Here is a 19,821-nt window from a genome sequence, read left to right on the forward strand (position 1 = left end):
TATGACAATTATTATTGGTATAATAATAATTTCGTGTGGCTGTATCTAGCTGGGTGCGGTCCTTGTAATGGAGACCCACCGATGAGGGTGGCAGGCATCTGCCATGTGTAGATCACCGCGTGTTATTGTGGTGGAGGACAGTGTTATGTGTGGTGTGTGTGTTGCAGGGCTGTTGGGGCAAGCACAAGCACCCAGCCCCCGAGCCATTTGAATTAAACAATGAAGGTTAAAATCCCCGATCCGGTCGGGAATCGAATCCGGGACCCTCTGAACATAAGGCGAGAACGCTGACCATTCAGCTAACGAGTCGGACAATTATTTTTGGTGATCCTACTTGGTTTTAAAATGTTAAGTGGAAAATAAAGTACGATAGTCTTCAAAGCAAAACATTACATCCTTCATATAGAATCCCTTGTAGCCTCCGTGGCTCAGACGGCAGCGCGTCAGCCTCTTACCAGTGGGTTCCGTGGTTCAAATCCCTATAACTCCATGTGAGACTTGTGCTGGACAAAGCGGAGGCGGAACAAGTTTCCTCCGGGTACTCCGGTTTTTCCTGTCATCTTTCATTCCAGCCACACTCTCCACTATAATTTCATTTCATCTGTCAGTCATTAATTATTGCCCCAGAGGAGTGCGACGGGCTTCAGCAGCCGGCAAAAATTCCTATCTTCGACTCAAGATGGGGGCTTCAGTTATTCCATCCCTGACCCGGTCATTGACTGGAAAACAGGTTGTAGGTTTTCATTTCATTCACATAGAATCCCTTGAATTACAATAGAATAGAAATTCTATCATGCACGAGTTATTTAACGTATCAGACGTTTACAACACAGTTTTCGCATTTAAACACCCTCAAATGCTATCGACCACAACAGGAATAACTGGATTTTGAGAACATATAACTACTAACCTACTGAGGTCGGTAACACAATAAAATCAAGTGTGCTTTCCGTAAGTTATCACTGCACCACACTATAAAACCTCACCCACAAATAAGGTACTTCCAGGAACACTTCTACGATTAATTCCAACTAGATAGAGTTTTTGGGTGAGTTAAGATGTAAATGGCAGAATAATACGAAACTTGCAGTGCAACAAAGGACTAATGTCAAAAAGTCAACGTTTGAAATGTTGTACGTATGGTTGCAACTCATTTTACGAGTACATGACAGACGTGGCCATTAATCTCTTATATTACCGGGCGAGTTGGCCGTGCGGTTAGGGGCGTGCGGCTGTGACCTTGCATCCGATAGATATTGGGTTCGAATCCCGCTGTCGGCAGCCCTGCAGATGGTTTTCCGTGGTTTCCCATTTTCACACCAGGCAAATGCTGGGGCTGTACCTTAATTAAGGCCACGGCCGCTTCCTTCCATCTCCTAGGTTTTTCCGATCCCTTCGTCGCCATAAGACCTATCTGTGTCGGCGCGACGTACTGTAAAGCCACTACCAAAAAATTCCCATATATTTGATGCGGAATGCTGCGTGATAGTTGATACAAATGAGGTATCATGAAGGGATTCAGTACGGAGTCCTCGATTGATCCCATTCCTGTTAATTGCAGTCTGTCCCTTCCTTGGTAGTTCAAAACCAGGTATTTGAATAGGACCAAAGCTGAGGGCAGGCGGTAAAACTCCATTTTTCTCCTCACTGGAAATTTGCGTCAAAATTGCTCCTTATTAAACTCTGGGCATAACTAATTGGTGGATTTCAGAACTTCATCCGCTTCCTAATGTGATCAATGTTTTGATGAAATTCAATCAGCTCGTCGTAATTTTCACTTTGAAACAGTCGTATATTTCTCCCGGTAACATTTACAGTTGGAAGCTCTCATTAAATAGTAATTTGATAAGTTAGTGTTAATAACGGATACTACCTACTGAATTATCCGTTTATAAAATGCAGGCCGGAAATGTTAATTGTGCATTAATATCAGCTGGCAATGACGACTTAATCGAAGATTTTATGTCAGATCTGCAGGAGGAATATTTTAATTGCAGTAAGCTGATCAAAATTACAGCAGCGTCCCTAATCTTAACAGGACGTCAAACACACACACACACACACACACACACACACACAGAGAGAGAGAGAGAGAGAGAGAGAGAGAGAGAGAGAGAGGGAGAGAGAGAGAGAGAGAGAGAGAGAGGGAGAGAGAGAGAGGGAGAGAGAGAGAGAGAGGGAGAGAGAGAGAGAGAGAGAATGATTTCATGACTATAAACCAAAACCCATGGCTCTACAGCCCTTGAAGGGCCTTGGCCTACCAAGCGACCGCTGCTCAACCCGAAGGCCTGCAGATTACGAGGTGTCGTGTGGTCAGCAAGACGAATCTTCTAGGCCGTTATTCTTGGCTTTCTAGACCGGGGCCGCTATCTCACCGTCACATAGCTCCTCAATTCTAATCACGTAGGCTGAGTGGACCTCGAATCAGCCCTCAGGTTCAGGTAAAAATCCCTGACCTGCTGGGAACCGAACCCGGGGTCTTCGGGTAAGAAGCAGGCACGCTACCCCTACACCACGGGGCCGGCATTTCATGATTATACATTCAGAAATATATTTTCGAAGTTTATGTAAAACTGGCTCTCTCTGCCGGGAGAGTGATACTGAAGTTACATTTCCACTAACATCCCTGGAAGCCTGGCACTGTTCGAATATCTGTCAAATTTGGTGAGTCTCCTTAGATTCAGGTGTACAGATAAGTGCGTCAGATTATCTGAAGCCATGCGGTGTTCCACAACGAGCGAAAGTCATAACCCATAGTCTCGGCTGAATAGCGTACATTAACATTCAAGAGGATTACAAGTTGAAAGGGGAGCTTCTGATAGTGTTGAAATTATTCATTGGGCGTCGGGCCAGCCACAACTGCGGCCAGAGAAATGAAACGGCGTTTCCTGATTCCATTCGTCTGCTCCAGGAGCTTCCGGGACGAGCAAGCAGAGTTAGCCTCGTTTCCGGCCGAGGTGAGTTTAGTGGTCAGTTTGGACGTGGACGAACAGCTTTTAAAATAACAATGCATCAATAAATATTCCATATTGATGCTTATACTACGAAATATACTTTTTCCTTCTATTATGATTCAATTTCACCATCAACAATATACTCCTGTATTAACACGTTTGCTTCCATCCAGTTCAGTTTTTTGAATGTTCCCGCATACTTTTATTATTTGTATGTCTACATGAATCTGTTTGTTGTATCCTCTTTAAGTAGAGCATGAAATAATTTGTTCACATAATTATTTTAACAGTAAAGTTTGTGATTCCTAGATGATGATTATCATCATCACCTTGTATTATTATTATTATTATTATTATTATTATTATTATTATTATTATTATTATTATTATTATTATTATTATTATTCTGCCACCTTCACTACACTGTGGTGGGGCTGCATATGCGATCTATGCAATACACGTAAACGTAGCGTAACGTAGCCTCCGTAGCGTAACGGTTAGTGTTATTAGCTGCCGTCCTCGGGGGCCCGGGTTCAATTCCCGGTACTGCCAGAAATTTAAAAATGGCAGGAGGGTTGGTATGTGGTTGAAATGGTACATGCAGCTCACCTCCAATGGGGGTGTACCTGAAAAGAGCTGCACCACCTCGGGATGAGGACACGAGTTTACTTACGTAAACGTGACCCCGATTTAAGACAGAATGCCCTTCCTGGCCTCATGTGAAGGGATGAATTTACTATTGCGTGTGTCTGAGGTGGTTGGTAGTGAGGTGTGCAGTATGTATATGAGGAGTGTATTGGGACAAACACAAACATCCAGTCTTCGAGTCAGAGGAACTTACTAGAAGCAGCTAAAATCCCCGATCCGGCTGGGAATGGAACCGATGACCTTCTGAACCAAAGACCTCCACGCTGACCATTAGACGAAATTTCGTTAAATTACGTTGTTTCTAGTGCAGAATCTGCATCATCCTCTTCATCATCAGAGTTCTGTAACTGCTTTTCTTCAGTATCCCACTGTCGGCAGCCCCAAAGATGGTTTTCCGTGGTATCCCATTTTCATACCAGGAAAATGCTGGGTCTGTACCTTAATTAAGTCCAAGGCCGTTTCCTTCCAATTCTTAGCCCTTTTCTAGCCCATCGTAGCCATAAGACATATCTGTGTCGGTGCGACGTAAAGCCAATTGTAAAAAAAAAGAAAAAGTTTCCAGTACAGCCCACTGAGCGAGCTGCATGTACCGCTGTAGGAGGCTACTTTCTGTAAGGGTAGGTTTAGGTATACAAGCTAGGAATAAGAAAGAAGCGGCCGCAGTGTTGATAATAGAACCACTTGCCTGGAGTTGAAGTAAGAAACAAAGGAAAATTCATTTCGAGGATGACTGACAGGGGGTTCTAACCTACCTTTCTTCCAAGTACAGAGCTAGCTAACATAACTAACCGTATCGCATTCATATGGGCGACTTACTGCAGAGATTAACTTAACTGTTTCGCGTAAACATCATGCACATAATCAGAGAATTTTTTTTACACACTAACATCATACGACATAAACAGCAGAATGAACTTTTCTTACGCTTCAGATATCCAACTACCAACAACACTAAGTGTTGTCATATAAGCTTCTTTTACTTATTTATCTCCCCTTTTCTGCTCAAATTTTTGCTAAATCATTCCCTTCACAATTCGATTCAGTATGTCTTCATTCGTTATTCCATCTATCTATGTCACCTTTCCGATTGTAGAAAACATGAAGTAGGCCTTCCCTGTTGTTTATAGACGCGATATCCGAATAATTGAAAGGCATAACCGTCAGGTGACCTATAGGCGTACTCACTCCGTAGTTTTACTAGTAACCACTACTATAGATAGCCTCTCAGTCCTAGCGTAGACTGTGATGAAATCTCTGTATCGGTTCGCCTTGGTGCTGGACTTTCTATTTGGAGCCCACGGACGATCTGCGCGTCTGCGTGTGATATTATAATGAGGTAGCTACATAAGCTAGTCCCGTCCAATAACGCCGAACAGCCTGCTCGAAGCTTAACGTCACCATCTGACAGACGAATTGCCATACACGGTGCCACTCCATATGAGAGGATTAGAATTGAATTTCAGTTTTCAGCACACAATCTAGTGATTACCATCACCTCGCCTACCCTGCCGGCCGGTGAAAGTTATTTCTAACAACGGGGGCTCGAATCGAATAACCGGCCGAGTTGGACGTGCAGTTAGGAGCACGCAGCTGTGAGCTTGCATCCGGGAGATAGTGGGCTCGAACACCACTGTCGGCAGCCCTGAAGATGGTTTTCCGTGGTTTCCCATTTTCACACCAGGCAAATGCTGAAGTTGTACCTTAATTAAGGCCACGGCCGCTTCCTTCCCACTCCTATGCCTTTCCTGTCCCATCGTCGCCATAAAACCTATCTGTGTCGATGCGACGTAAAGCAAATAGCAAAAAAAAAGACTTTTAACCAAACATGTTCCACGTAGCCAGGTTATAAAATGGTCATAGTAACGTAGGTTACACATGCAGCGAGTAGAGGCGTTTTGATAGTGTTGTAGTTTCTTATTATGATCGGCAGTCAGGTCGTTGTACACGGCGTCACAGTAGTCGAAATGAGGTAGGTACTGGTAATACCTGAGTGTAAATGAGAAAATATGTTGCGGAATCTTCTGAGTGGGTGAAGTATTTTAAACACTTTTCTAAAAACGCCGATAATCTGTTGCTTCCATGATAACACCGACATCTTTGAATGATTCACTGCAATCAGTTGGTAAATTTTGTAGATAGAGTTTTGGTAAAAATAAGTTGCTTATACCTTTTGAACGAAGTCTTGGGTGAGAAATATTATTATACCTTGAGATATCACATTATTTCGTCTCATTCCATGCGTGTCAGTTCAGTTACAAATTCCTTGTAAGTCTCTTTTGACATTTTTCATTTCTTTAGTTATTTTTCCCGGTTCAGAGTGCTTGTATAATTGTACATTACATAGTCAGCATACATGTGGTGTCTGCGATTGTTAACCGATTACATATACAGAAAATTGAAGGTGTCCTAAGAGAACCACTGTGAGACACCAACCTCTATGGATCACCAGGATGATTATTCACCATTGTTATGTCCTACACACTGCTGACGTCCCCGGAAGAATGAGTTCATCCACTGGGGTCTGTTTATGATAAACGGAGCTTAAATGGTTTGGAAAATAGTATACGAATGTCAAATGAGTCAAAAGCCTGAGAGAAGTCAAGAAAAGATAGGATTGTAATCTTTATCTTGCCCATCGTATTGCGATTGTCGTCTGTCATCTTTAGTAGTGGTCTGATTGCGTCGAAAACCAGAGTGGTGGTCGTCATGAACATCGTGCATTGGCAAGTGGTTGGAAGCTTATTTGTGTGCAATATATTATCAGGATTATAACTAACACTCCCTGATGTGTAGTCAATTAGGCCTACGTCTTCAGGTGGAGACTTTTAAGCGAGCGGGACAACAACTGCAGCTTTCCTTAAGGAGTGATACGTACCAGTCATTAGATTTGATTAAGTATGTGAGTTATAGTAGGTAAAATTATAACAGTTAATCTCTTATTAATTCTATTTAAGTGTCGTCTGTCCCTTTGTCTTTGATTTTGTTCTAGATATGGCTTGTTTAACTTGCGACGTAGTTACATGAGAAAGTAGAATTATTCACTGACAGGTGGAGGGAAGTTGTAGTTGCTGTGTAGCGTACCAGATTTCTTCTCTCCGTCATTTACATGTCCGAGTCAAGGGCTCCATTAATAGGATGGTCGTCCCTTTGTTTACCTATTTCAACGTTTCTTAGTTCTTTCCACGCCATAGCAGGTCTAGTATTGTGTTTTAACAAGGTATGTCCATGTCTGATTCGAGCGTTGCGTACCACATGCGATGTCTTATTTCGTAGCCGTTTAAACGTGTAAAAGTTGTATTGAGAACATCTAGCGCGTCTTAACTAAACATACCGTAGTCAACCTTAGAGATATATATGCATAAATTATGATAGTCTTTGATTTAGTCTTTGGGGTTTTTAAGGAGTGGGGCAGGTATATTAAGTCATGAGTCGAAATTCCGGGTACAGACGTCTCTCCGTGTTATAGCGCATTGTAGCGAGCGATTAGGCCGTGCGATTAGGTGAGCGCAGCTCTGAGCTAGCATTCTGAAGATAGTGGATTAGAACCCCACTGTTGGCAGCCATGAAGATGATTTTCCATGGTTTTCCATTTTCTCACCTTAATTGAGGCTACGGCCGCTTCCTTCCCACTCGTAGCCTTTTCCTATCCCATCGTCGTCATAAGACATATCTATGTCGGTGCGACGTAAAGCCAATTGTAAAAAAAGAAAGAAAGTAGTACTTCGTGCGCATTCTTTACAATCATTAAGTCGATTTCCGGTGAAAGTGTAGCGTGTAGGGAATGTTTGCAGATTGACACATCGCATCTTCGGATCTTGGCCTCTCACTGCAGTGGCGGAGGTTCATATACATATACCGGCCAATCCAATGCAAGGGGACATTTTTGTAATGGAAATTTATGTCTGAGTGGTCCGGCTCTATGGCTAAATGGTTAGCGTGCTGGCCTTTGGTCACAGTTATCCCGGGATCGATTCCCGGCAGGGTCGGGAATTTTAACCATCATTGGTTAGTTTCACAGGTACGGGGGCTGGGTGTATGTGTCGTCTTCATCATCATTTCATCCTCATCACGGCGCGCAGGTCGCCTATGGGTGTCAATTCAAAAGACCTGCACCTGGCGAGCCGAACATGTCCTCGGACACTCCCGACACTAAAAGCCATACACCATTTCATTTCATGTCTGAGTGGATTGTGTTTCACGTAAAACTGGTAGTCACGGGGCTGTGATCACGATTCCAAGAGCCACGTAAAACTGGTATTCACGGGGCTGTGATCACGATTCCAAGAGTCACGTAAAACTGGTAGTCACGGGGCTGTGATCACGATTCCAAGAGTCACGTAAAACTGGTAGTCACGGGGCTGCGATCACGATTCCAAGAGTCACGTAAAACTGGAGGTCAAGTGGCTGTGATCACGATTTCAAGAGCCACGTAAAACTGGTAGTCACGGGGCTGTGATCACGATTCCAAGAGTCACATAAAACTGGTAGTCACGGGGCTGTGATCACGATTCCAAGAGTCATGTAAAACTGGTAGTCACGGGGCTGTGATCACGATTCCAAGAGTCACCTAAAACTGGTAGTCACGGGGCTGTGATCACGATTCCAAGAGTCACGTAAAACTACAAAATCGCTTGCTTCTGAAACTTGGATTCTGATTCCATGACTGTGACCAGGGCCCATTTAAAAAAGGTAAGTGAACACTTCGCGATTTGCTACCAGCTTCGATATTCCTCCGACGAACTGGCAACACCGTACTTTACTCGTCACATTATATCTCACGGTTTCTATAAATTCGTTCAGCATTTGCCCTTTGGCGAAACAAATGAGCTTCAGAGGAGTACAGTGAAACAGAAACAACGTCTGCTATTGTACTTCTCTCTGAGGCTGCCATATATATGATGAACAATTATATTGTGCCTTAAAGCAGCTTTTGTTCGAGCACTTCATTTTAATTGTATATGAACTGGTGCATATGTTCAGTTATTCACCGTCTGCTACTTCTCTATATAGATGCATTCGTGCCTTCCAATATTTATTATTTTAAAATCTACCAGAGCGTTGAGAGGAAGAGTTCTAAGCCTTTGGGAAACAGTTAAGAACACATTTCCTTGTTAGCTGGCGTCACTTTGCTTTCTATCAGAAAAAGGTCACATTTTCATTAGAGCTTATATAGAGATGGGTTTTGAAAATTAAAGCTTGCTCTCAGTACATAGCGTATCAAGTAGTGCATACCGTTGAAGACAATTTAGTCTGAGCAGAATGGAACTCAGTTACCACCAATCAAGAATTGTGTTGTGCTAGTTGCTTTACGTCGCACCGACACAGATAGATCTTATGGCGACGATGGGGCAGGAAAGGGCTAGGAGTAGGAAGGAAGCGGCCGTGGCCTCAATTAAGGTACAGCCCCAGCATTTGCCTGGTGTGAAAATGGGAAACCACGGAAACCATCTTCAGGGCTGCCGACAGTGGGGTTCGAACCTACTATCTCCCGAATACTGGATACTGGCCGCACTTAAGCGACTGCAGCTATCGAGCTCGGTAATCAAGAATTGTGTACACTATGGAAATACGATGCCTTTGCTGGCGAGATGTAGTGTTTACAGTGCACTATGTCTTCTGGTATGGGTTATATCATATTTGTTATTTTCATTGACCTGTCTCAGTCTCATCCTTGGCTTTGACAATATGAAAGAGACTGAGGTATGAGTGATGCTAGTAATACCATTCCTTATGCAGCCAGTCCCTGTTATCAATGGTGTGAAAATATCGCTCATAGGATCGGTTGGTGCATGCATTTTAGTGGGCTTGGCAGACTGATATGTAATAGCAACGGCTGGCTCGGTGAGTAAAGCAACGGGAAAGTACCTCACTCCTCAGTTCCCTAGTACGCCTCTTCAGTGACGCCTAGGCTATTTATGACAGCTGTTGGCGGAGCTGCAGAGGATCAAACCAGCCTTCGGGCTGAATACCCAACATACATACATACATACATAGGGAAATATGACTGAACATAACACTTTGTAGGGCAGCAGTGGACACATCTCTGTCATCACCAATTTCACTTCTGGTACGCAAACCGCAAGATTGCTCAATAATTATTATTTTATTGGTTTCACATATCACTAACTACTTTAACGGTTTTGAGAAACGTCGAATTGGGGAAATGTTATTCTACAGAAGTTATTTAACGTGCTAGGAACTTTGTCAATATGATTTTGACATATGTGAGTATTTTAAAATACCACCAACTTCGGCTCAGATGGTCATCAACCGAGGCTCTAAGTCCAGCAAAAGCAATTCAAAGTGAAAAGGGTCTTTGCACACATTAATTGCGTATTACTTCACAGTAATACTTACACACATTTACTTTCTTCGCAGTTACAGATGTTTAGTTGGAGACAGGCGATAGGGGAAGGAGTGGTGAGTTCAAACCAAAACTAATGAATACGGATGTAATTGCGGTTTGACACTTTAGTTGAACTATGCTGCAGAATGTACTCTGCTATTAACACCAAGTCTTCGTTAAAGGCAAAACTGCTTACCAAATTTTCACCTGACTGAATCCCTTCCCGCCATTTTACACATTTCAGTAGATGTTCAATACACGAGAAATAAAGATGAAATGTTTCAGCGTCATCTAACACCAGTTGCTACTTTGAACCAACATCTCATTCTATCATAAATTCTCACTGCCACCTGACCGTCAACGTAAGTAAATTTCAGTGCCTGTAATAATCTATCTTTGATCTCAAATCCCTCAATGTGGTAAGTACATTTTCCTTATCACACCGCTTCTCTGGATCTGCCAAACATGAGCATAACTGTCTATTCCTCTCGTAGCACCTCTGCGATTTTAAACACACTCGTTTTCATACAACTTGCTCACCACCACTGACTACACCCTACCTTCCAAATAGATGTGAACAACTTGCTTGATATTCTGATCAAAGGTTACCTCGACAGTTGTATGGTAAGTGATACGAAATTATAGATTCCCTTCGCGTGCAAGTAATATTTTGAAACTTGACCTGTTTACCCGTTGTAGAATTTGGGGAGTTCGCCTCTGTGGTGTAGTGGTTAGTGTGATTAGCTGCCACCCCCGGAGGCCCAGGTTCGATTCCCGGCTCTGCCACGAAATTTGAAAAGTAGTCCGAGGGCTGGAACGGGGTCCACTCGGCTTCGGGAGGTCAACTGAGTAGAGGTGGGTTCGATTCCCACCTCAGCCATCCTGGAAGTGGTTTTCCGTGGTTTCCCATTTCTCCTCCAGGCCTAACTTAAGGCCACGGCCGCTTTCTTCCCTCTTCCTTGTCTATCCCTTCCAATCTTCCCATCCTCCTACAAGGCCCCTGTTCATCATAGCAGGTGAGGCCGCCTGGGCGAGGTACTGGTCATCCTCCCCAGAGTCTGAAGCTCCAGGACACTGCCCTTGAGACGGTAGAGGTGGGATGCCTCACTGAGTCCGAGGGAAAACAGTTTAAGGGAGAGAGAGAGAGAATTTGGGGAATTCACTGATTTTCAGTTTGTGAACGCCTGACAGTTAAACATGTCTGTTTGCTGGTTATGTTTTCTGATAAATATCCTGTTGAGAATGGCACCTCCCACCCTAACTTTTATCCTATTAATTTATGTTTACAATATTAGAACACCTCGTATATGTCTTTTTTTTAGAATCTGATTTACGTCACAACACAGATAGGTCTTATGGCGACGATGGAATAGGCGAGGCTTGGGAGTGGGAAGGAAGCGGCCGTGGGAAACTACGAAAAACCATCTTCAGGGCTGCCGACAGTGGGGTTCGAACCCACTATCTCCCGGATGCAAGCTCACAGCCGAGCGCCCCTAACCGCACTGCCAGCTCGCTCGGTACCTCGTATATAAATACTTTTCTGACCAGTATGTTGCACACTTGATAACGGACAATGGACAGGAAAAGTTCCTATTCCAGATGTTAGCTGCTGAGAATCACCGTTCTCAAATTTTCGAAGGCGTTTCAAGGAAGCAATTTATTAACCACTGAAGTAGTGCCAAAGTCGGTATTCTTACATGTGTAATTATGCAGACGTTCGAAACAAGACCAAGTTGAATCTCCCGGAATATCGTCCGTCATCTTCTGAGTATTTCTTTTGCCGTCCTGGTCTTCTTCAGAAGCCTACCTTAAGCCAATGGGTTAGTAAAACAATCAAGGTCTTATACAACCATAAAGACGGCGATTATGTTCGTTTAAGCTGGGTTTTTGTATATCTAGTTACGGAGACCTGAAAGAATGTCCCTTAGACTACATCTGACACAACGCTTGTGCAGTTTAATTTTAATTATGAAAGTTTCACATGTATTTCACACTTTACGTCATGCTATATGTCCGGAAAATCAGGACGATGCTGAAGAAAACAATTGATCAAACACATACACATTGAGTTTTCATAATTTTTCTGTATGACAGAATGTATCATTCCAAATCAAGCTATTCCATAGAAACATAAATTAGTCTCTGTCCTGACCTTCACTCCGTGCCAGTCTGTCAGGGACTCTACTCCACTGTATTCTATTCATGTACTTTATGACTTTCCCAGGTCACGTCGAACGGGATCGAAAGCATGTGGTGCGTTTCAGATGATCCACAGGTGTCTCGACAGACAAGATAAGCTACTCTGTATGACCCATCGACCAATATCTCTGAATATATGTATATATATTTCTTTACAAGAATGTAGGCTTAGGATTCGAATCGACATCGAATGGCTGTCTGCAGTGCAGTTGGAAAGGCGCTCGACTCGTGGATCTACAGTGGGATTGCTGGATCGAAACCTGGTAACTTCCTGTTGGCATTTAAGGCAATTAAATGTGAGGGACTCGTGTGAGGAACCTTACTGATCCGTTTTTTTTTTTTTTTGCTAGTGGCTTTAAGTCGCACCGACGCAGATAGGTCTTATGGCGACGGTGGGATAGGAAAGGGCTAGGAGATGGAAGGAATCGGCCGTGGCCTTAATCAAGGCACAGCCCCAGCATTTGTCTGGTGTGAAAATGGGAAAACCATCTTCAGGGCTGCGGACAGTGGGATTCGAACCCACTATCTCCCACATGCAAGCTAACAGATGCGCGCTCCTAACCGCACGACCAACTCGCCCGGTTTACTGATCCTTTAATGAGCCACTTTACAAAGGAAAATTCCGGCGTTTATGGTTATTGGGGCAGTGATTAACTCAGTGGCTTAGCTGCTGGGTTCCCACCCGGAAGGCCGAGGTTCGAATTCTGGTCGTTCCTGGGTCGAGATTTTCATCTCATACATCACGTGGCGCCGGGAAGGGGTTCCAGCCAAACCCAAAATGAGCCTAGGTGGCTCATTGACCTCGGAAAATACGGGGATTATTACTTTGGATTTGCTCGGTCCAGTTCCTTGGCTGAATGGTCAGCTCACTGGGCTCCGGTTCGATTACCGGCTGGGCCGAGAATATTAAATCGGGGCTTATAGCCTATATGGTTAATTCCTCTGACTCGCTGACCGGGTGTTTATAATCGCCTGAATACACATCTCCTTATTATATACACACAACTCGGAACACTACCAACCATCATATAAACTCGCATTAGATTATACATCCCTCCGCATGAAGTGGGAGCCAGGAAGGGCAACCGGCCGTACAGCTGGGTCAAGATCCATATCAAGTACCGACCATAATAAATTGCGAAAATAGCAAGAAGACGAGGAAGGATATTTAGGACATTCTACTCGGCTCCCAATCGTAGTGTACCGAGGTGGAATCCTCGCCACTTCGTTAGGGTTTTTTTGGACATGATCACTGCATGGCGGCAGAAAGTGCAATCGGCGTTAAAATCCTGGTCAAGTCCTTAACTTAGGTGCTCTGTAAAACCTATGTAAATGTGGGAATAATGTAACGAAGAAAAATATTAGTAGTAGTTTTCTCTTTTCTTTTTACAATTTGCTTAAGGGCTAAGAGAAAGAAGAATAGAAGCGTTCGTGGCCTTGATGAAGGTACACCCCAGCATTTGCCTGGAGTAGTAGTAGTAGTAGTAATAGTTACCGGTGGTTTCGTGGACATGGCTGCCTTCTAGTATGCGCTGTGGGTACGGCACAAAAATTAGTTTTGTGCATTTTTCTTGTGTGTGTGTGTGTGTGTGTGTGTGTGTGTGTGTGTGTGCGGTACTGTGAATACGGCCAGTAATTTGCATGTTTGTAGTAGTTATACATTACCGGTACTATATCAGGAGAACTGCTCCGGTATTCCAGCATTTCCTAGGTATGTGCCTGAGAAGAAATATCAGAAGAATATCCTTTTAAGTTTACGCAAGGAAATTATATTTTATTCCTGTGAAAAACGTTAAACATTCACTAAATTTGTGTGCTACATTTCATAAACAGTCCACAGTAGATTTGCGAGGAAATCGAATCAGTGCGTCGGCATAACGTGGACAAGCTAAGTTGATTTTAGGACATGAATAGTAAATTAACAACGTCACAGAATGTTAAAAGTAATAAAATGATTGTAGTTTCGCATTGCGTCACAAGTTGTGTCTACTATGTTTATCAAAACAATTCTGGTAAATTTCGGGAATGCCCGGTGTTAAATCAATACATCCAAGTTGTACACATATACACTTACATTAATAATTTTCTCTTCAATTACAGTACGGAAACTGGCACTTCTATCGTGATGACATTACTCCTTTACAATGGAATATATTATCATACTAGTAATAGTACTCCATCATCGAGATATAAATACAAAGACGTTGCGAACGAGTAGATGTTGTTGTGTCAGAGCGTCGAGTGAGTAGCTGGACTGGAATGGGTGTAGTAGTGTTTTATCATTTAAATTTAATTATAAGATGACCTAAAGTAATGGTCACACATATTTACATATGTGAATATGATCATTAATCTGTATGTTTGGTATGCTTGTAGTCGTTGTACCTTTCAGCCATCAATGACCATACACACACTAATTGCTACCTATTTACAAGTCTTTCTCCTCTTCACACAGGAGGTAGTTCGGCTCGATGGTATTACCTGAGATGGCTATAATCCTTTTAAGAGCCTCGCCTTACTTTCACTCATGCAAGTTCAGTCACCCCTCACGCTAGCTACAGGTGGACGGGTACGAATCATGGCTGCTGACCCCAACAACACACATGACACTTCCGTGGTTGATCTCCAGAGGAAGTCCAGGAATTCACACAGTCAAACATAGTAAACTACTTAAAACTGACAACTAAACAGCAACAGCACAGAAGTACCACCCAGAGCTACACGGTAGAACACACACACACACACACACACACACACACACACACACACACACACACACACACACACACACACACACACACACACACACACACACACACAGTACTCCAAGGCAGTACTCAGAGTACTCGGTCGTTTGAGCACACATAACATTTGCTCAATTGGGGTCAGAGGATTGTACAAAGGTTGCCGACCTTCTGACTACATTACGGTATTATTGATATACGAACTCCTTGATTCTCAGGCCGCAACAAATTTAGATCCAGCTGCGGAAAACTGAAACGAAACGAAATGCAAATTTAGAGTGTCAAAACTCCCACCTCACCTTCCGTCCATTTTTTACCTAGTTCAGTTCCTATCTACGTATATAATTTCACTTCATTTGTGATGTGTATTGACTTTAGGCGAACAAAGTTGAATGAGATAAACATTTACCTGACCGTGACTTTCATTCCTTTCAAATATGTCTGAATCCTAAACTATATTTAGGCAATAATTAGATGGATGCTTTTCCACGAACGCCTTGTTCATTAAAATTGCTACTTTCATCAAAAACAACTAAATACAAATAACAGCGATCTTGGAACTATGACCGGCGATGTTCTCCTTACATACGGCTACAGGACAGTTGGGGCAACATCTAAGGTAGGCGGCAAAAAACGTATATATGTATCAAGTGAATTTACTTGCGTATGGCGTCGGGAATATACCAGCGTTTCCCTCTGGCATGTAACGGTTAAGTCTGAGCCGCAGTTATCTTATTAATCTAGGTTTTCCTTTATGTAACTTTGTAAAATGTAAATTAGTCCGATTTGAGGCTACGAGTGAAATCATCCGTGTGGGTGTAATGTCATAAGGAAATACGAGTGTGGACCCTCGTTTCCCTCTTCCATCCTGTGTTATTGTGACTAAGCTTCTTGAAAATCGAATTTATTCCTTTTTGCTTTCGGTCATTAACTTTCCCGGTCTTAGTCGCAAGGTAGTAAGGCTTATCGTCTGTGTCACCGAGCATGCTACCCCATTAGATTTTATAGTACTCATGACATGGGGTTGGAGTGGGTTCAGCATCCGATTCTAATTTGTTTTTGGCCTTTCTATTAAACATTCTATTTAAGTGATTTTTGGAGGTGTATTATGCGCCACTGCTCACGTTTCTTCTGGATCCTTTTGATCCAAATATTTTGCTGTCGCTCCCCTGTTGAATAAAGGCAACGAGTGTCTAATGGTGTAAAAGTGTATAAATCTTTAAGGGCATAATATACCTCTGGGTATGTATTTAGGATGTACCTTGGTGTGGATAAGGGGCTCCAAAGGTGTTAAAATTTGTGAGTTCGATCTCCCTTTGGAGTGTAGAACTTTGTTGTTGGAAGCTCACGCTCCTAGCTGGTACTATATAGGAAAGAGTTGCCTTGCCATGGTAAAGGCTGATAAGTCTTGAAAATTTGGAATTTGTTGTCCCCGGTATTAACGAAGCTAAAAAACTAGTTTGTAAAAGTTGTTACATAAAATTGTTAAAGCATTTTTCTCTTTTTCTACAAGTTGCTTTAAGTCGCACTGACACAGGTAGGTGTTATTGTGACGATGGGATAGAGAGGAGCTAGGAATGGGAAGAAAGCGACCGTGGCCAAAATTAAGGTACAGCCCCAATATTTGCCTGGTGTGAAAATGGAGACCACGGAAGACCCTTTTAAGGGCTGCCGACCGTGGGGGTTCGAACCCACTATCTCCCGAATATAAGCGCTCAGATGCGCGCCCCTGTACGCACGGCCAATTCGTTCAGTTTTTCTACATATTTTCTTCAGCTAATTGCTGTTGTTGTTGACTTTAAAAACGAAACACCCGGCGAGTTGGCCGTGCGGTTAGGGGAGCACAGCTGTGAGCTTGCATCCGGGAGATAGCGGGTTCGAATCCCACTGTCGGCAGCTCTTAAGGTAGTTTTCCGTTGTTTCCTATTTTCACACGAGTCAAATGCTGGGGATGTATCTTTGTTAAGGCCACGACCCCTTCCTTCCCACTCCTAGCCCTTTCCTAACCGATCGTCGCCATAACACCTATCTGTGCCAGTGCGACGTAAAGCCACTAGCAAAAAAATAATTAAAAACGAAACAAAAACTGCCCATGTGATGTATCAATTGTTGTTATTATTATTATTATTATTATTATTATTATTATTATTATTATTATTATTATTCATATCAATTTATTTTAATGTCCGACTCGTTGGTTGAATGGTCAGCGTACTGGCCTTCGGTTCAGAGGGTCGCGGGTTCGATTCCCGGCCGGGTCGCGGATTTTAACCTTCATTGGTTAATTCGAGTGGCCCGGGGACTGGGTGTTTGTGCTGTCCCCAACATCCCTGCAACTCACACACCACACATAACACTATCCTCCACCACAACAACACACAGTTCCCTACAGATGGCAGATGCCGCCCACCCTCATAGGAGGGTCTGCCTTACAAGGGCTGCACCCGGCTATAAATAGCCACACAAAATTATAAATTAAATTTTAATAAATGTTATTTGGCAAATTGTTTTTGGTGGTAGTGTTCATTCTTGTTATGCTTTATTCATAGGCACATTGTTGTTTACGTATACGTATTGTTGTATTGGAATATTGGAATACAATTCATTTTAAGCATGATTAGGTGTAGTTAAATTATGCCCGAACGGTTGTTGGGTGAATAGTTCAACCAATGTCTTTAACATGAGCTATCCAGGCTTTTCTTAATTTTCATTAGCCGGTTCAACCTTTTCATCAGCAGTCCGTTCTCTTTGTGTATGTTGTGGTTTTCCTCCATAACAAAGAGAAGCTTTTTTAGGGTATTTGTACGAAAAACTCTGAATAGTGCCTATATAAGCCATCGTCGTTTTGTATATTAGGACATTATCACGACCGGTGGTTAGCAGGATGATGAAAAAAGTTGAGTATAAAACTTTGGAACATTTCAAATAATATTCCTTGCGTCATAAAAGTTTTATGACACTCTGCGCGGTAAAGTTTCTGTATGCTTGAAATTACTCTCGACATCCTCAGACAGTATTATTTGTTACAATGGTACAAGAACGTAAAACTTAATATTCTCTTACACTATCTTCACGGTAGTGTTATCATGTAAATTAATATTTAAATCTCTAAGAATGAACATTTTAATATTATTGAAAGGCTACTGAATATTTTTTTTTAATGGGTGGTTCAGAATGATTGAGATCAGTACGGTAAAGCAGTGCTTTCGTCCATAGGGAGATAGAACTTGAAATAGTCTAAAATTCAGATTCAAAACGACTCACATTACAGAGACTGGCACGGGTAGGTGAATAACATTACATGTTCACTTCTGACACTGTATACCGTACTGGTTCAGTTTGTTAAAAGTAAGTCTAATTCTTTAAATAACAGTAATGTGAATCAATCCTATGTAATTATGTGATAAGCTTAAGATTTTATTCAGTTCGCTTATTTAAAGTGATTTCTATATTACCCTGTAAGCGGTAAGGAATGTCTCAGTTCAACAGGGGATTTTGAATTGTATTAACATTGAGTCCGCCTCCGTGGTGTAGTGGTTAGCGTGATTAGCTGCCACCCCCGGAGGCCCGGGTTCGATTCCCGGCTCTGCCACGAAATTTGAAAAGTGGTACGAGGGCTGGAACGGGGTCCACTCAGCCTTGGGAGGTCAACTGAGTAGAGGTGGGTTCGATTCCCACCTCAGCCATCCTGGAAGTGGTTTTCCGTGGTTTCCCACTTCTCCTCCAGGCGAATGCCGGGATAGTACCTAACTTAAGGCCACAGCCGATTCCTTCCCTCTTCCTTGCCTATCCCTTCCAATCTTCCCATCCCTCCACAAGGCCCCTGTTCAGCATAGCAGGTGAGGCCGCCTGGGCGAGGTACTGGTCATACTCCCCAGTTGTATCCCCCGACCAAGAGTCTGAAGCTCCAGGATACTGCCCTTGAGGCGGTAGAGGTGGGATCCCTCGCTAAGTCCGAGGGAAAACCGAACCTGGAGGGTAAACAGATGATGATGATTATGATTAACATTGAATTTGTATTTGAAATCGTCGGTCCATATTTTGTGGATATACATCGCCGTAAACTTATTTAGAGAGAAACGGGAAGTAATTTATCACATTATCAGATACAATAACGTACGAGTAAAATGAATAATAATGTTATTTGTTTTACGTCCCACTAACTACTTTTTAAGGTCTTCGGAGACGCCGAGGTGCCGGAATTTAGTCCCGCAGGAGTTCTTTTACGTGCCAGTAAATCTACCGACACGGGCTGTCGTATTTGAGCACCTTCAAATACCACCGGACTGAGCCAGGATCGAACCTGCCAAGTTGGGGTTAGAAGGCCAGCGCCTTAACCGTATGAGCCACTCAGCCCGGCGCGAGTAAAATGAAAAAGGAGATTAAACCGCAGGTAACAGGAATTACTGGGCGCATTAATCGTATATTTTTTGTGTATATATTTAGAGAACAAGGATTTTATTTCTACTCCACGTCAGTTTTCAAACGCTTTCGAGTACGTGTCAGTGACTATATGTAACCCGGTGGTGAAGTCAGGTTCACTGACATCGAAAAGTACTGCGAAGTAATGGTAAACTCGACTGTAAATTCAAATGCTGTATCCAAAAGACTGAGGTATTTTGATGTGGAGAGCAACGTTATGTGCACATGTGCACTAAAAAATATAATTTTAGCGTTCATGAAGTTCTGAAGACTTCCTTCGACTGGGTACGTGGCATATACAAGGTGTCACATAGACGCGGTCGACTTCTACAAATTATAGTTGTGCATGGCGCGCCGCTGATTTTAGTTGCATGTCACAGGGGTTTCAGGGATGATAAAAATTATGTTCAGTTTCGGATTGTGGCTCTATAACTCGGCAGAGAGCGGGAGGTTGCTAGGAACGGAAGCGGGTACGTGGTGAGATTTTTTCTTTCGCATGAAATAAATG

The sequence above is a fragment of the Anabrus simplex genome, chromosome 2 (assembly GCF_040414725.1).
Source record: "Anabrus simplex isolate iqAnaSimp1 chromosome 2, ASM4041472v1, whole genome shotgun sequence".
In the NCBI taxonomy this organism is placed as follows: Eukaryota; Metazoa; Arthropoda; class Insecta; order Orthoptera; family Tettigoniidae; genus Anabrus; species Anabrus simplex.